The sequence below is a fragment of the Arachis duranensis genome, chromosome 2, assembly GCF_000817695.3.
Source record: "Arachis duranensis cultivar V14167 chromosome 2, aradu.V14167.gnm2.J7QH, whole genome shotgun sequence".
In the NCBI taxonomy this organism is placed as follows: Eukaryota; Viridiplantae; Streptophyta; class Magnoliopsida; order Fabales; family Fabaceae; genus Arachis; species Arachis duranensis.
Window position 1 is genome coordinate 43,388,736 of NC_029773.3, and position 2,613 is coordinate 43,391,348.

A 2,613-nucleotide genomic window follows, 5' to 3' on the forward strand; every position below is an offset into this window, starting at 1 on the left:
AGAACAGAACTTTACAGAGGCGGAGGAAGAAAGCTTGGTCATAGCCGATGCATCGTGGGAACGGGCCTTGCGAGAGGCGGAGAGCGGTGGAGTTACGGACCTGGATGAGCGGCGGAGGGTGGCGGCGGTGGGGTCTCCGCCGTCACGGTCTTTGACCCGGCGAGTGGACATGAAAATGAGAATGAGTTAGTAATTAGGGTTTTTAGTGTGATTTGGGAAAAAGGAGTGGAACTTGAAACGAGGGATGCGGAAGGAGGAGAAGTGGAGAAGATTTTGGGGTATGGACGTATGGTGTGGGGTATAAGCGGGAAAAGATTTAATTTTTGAGTTTTGAACATTTTGAGTTCTTTTTCTCTTTTTGGTGAGTTTCATGAGTACAATTAGTCAATTAGGCTCCGTCTGCCGTTTGGTAACAAATATCAAAAGACACAGAGACATAAATTTTTATTGTGTTTGGTAATAATATGCATAATAATATACTAAATTTATATTTATATTAAAATATATAATTATTATTTACAACCATCATCACAACAGTTGAGTTTAGAAAATTAATATTAAAATAATAATTAATATTTAATTAGATATTTATTAAATTATTACAAATTATATGTTTAATAAATTTTATTTAATTTACAGAAAAGCAAATTAATTTTTATATTGGCCCAATAAACAATTGAGTAAGTCCACTTCGGCTATTACATTAACTTTTTTGTGAGAAGTTCGTTTTAAAAAAAGAACCCTTAGAGCGTGTTTTTCTTTTTCTCCATACTCTCTCTTTATTGTGTGACTTTATCACCGCCACGGTCCTTATTCGGCCCCATGACCGAAGCAGGGTCGTCGGGAGGAACCCCCAAATGAACGTGACCCATCAGAGCAAGAAAGGGATCTCCTGCAGAGAAATGTCAAAAAAGTACGTAAAGGAGATGAAGGTTTAACTGGAACAGAAGCATTAGTACCAAGATTTGAAGAATGGATGCAGCATGAAGAAGGAGGAGCAAACAATAGGACCTATGCAGACATGGTGACAGAAAAAAAAACAAGACCTTGAATGAATAAAGTGTGCTCCTAATTCGTTTCACTCTGCAGCCTCTAATCTTTATTTTCAGGTTTGAAACTGGGCCAAAAGCAGCCCAGAAATTGCCCCCAGCATTTTCTCGTAACTGAGGCACGTGACGCTTGTCACGCGTACACGTTGTTTGTCTGCTGCACCGGTTACGCGTTCGCTTCATCCATGCGTGCGCGTCGAGGCCAGCTTCTGAAAACTTCAATTTCTTGTGTTCCTTCTATTTTTGCATGCTTCCTTTCCATCCTCTAAGCCATTCCAGTCCTATAAACCCTGAAAACACTTAACAAACATATCACGGCATCGAATGGTAATAAGAGATTATTAAAAATTAGCAATTTTAAAGCCAAAGAAGCATATGTTCAATCATAGCACAAAATTAGAAAGGAAACTTGAAAACATGCAATTTACATGAATAAGTGGGAGAATAATTGACAAAATCCACTCAATTCAATACAAAATAAACCATAAAATAGTGGTTTATCAATCTCCTCACACTTAAACATTAGCATATCCCCATGCTAAGTTTAAGAGAAGCTATAAAGAAGGTGAAGAAGGATAGTAGAATTTATTAAATGCAACCTATCTATATAAATGCAACTAAATGCAAAATGTTTCTACCTACTTGGTTAAAAGTAAATAAATCTGGCAAGAACAAATATGAACTGGATTCCACTAATTCAAATCTCAAAATAAAGTATAAGTAGACTTGCAAGAAGAAAGCTCATGAAAGCCAAAAACAAAGAGTCGAGCATCGAACCCTCACCGAAAGTGTATACTCTCTAATCGCTCAAGTGTTTAAGGTTCGATTCTCTCAATTCTCTACTAATCTTGCTTTCTAAGAATTGCTCTTCTTCTACCAATCAACAAAAATTTAATGCACGAATACACATATCAAGAGGTCTTTTCAAGGGTGGTAATGGGGTTAGGGTCAAGGTAGGAATGTATTTGGTTAAGTGGACTGAAATCCGAATCCTTGATTAACTTAAACTTCCCACCTAACCTAAGACAATCCATGTAATTAAAATACAAAACCTAACTTTGCATTAACTATTTTTTTCACATATTCATGCATTCCAATTTTGAACACAATTCATATGCATTGCTATCACCACTTACTTTGGGGCATTTTGTCCCCTTTTTATTGCTTTTTCTTTTTCCTTTTCTTTTGCTTTTCTTTTTCTTTTTCTATTTTTATTTTTTCAATGCATATGATTAAGGTATTGAATATAAGAATATGTGCTCAACTATCTTTTTCACATTTTCATAAAAATATACAATATACCCAATTTCCAAACCAAACGTTTCTAAACCCAATTTTTTCACACTTAAATTGTGCATACTCTCACTAGTCTAAGCTAACCAAGGAATCAAATTGAGGACATTATTATTTTCCACTTAGAGTTAGTGATGTGATAAAATAAAGAACAAATGGGGTAAAATAGACTTAAGATTGGGTTGCAAAGGATGATGAAATGTTAAGGCCATATGGGTACTGGTGGACGAAATTGTGATCCTCAAAGTTGGTCTCTTTGTATTTGTATGAA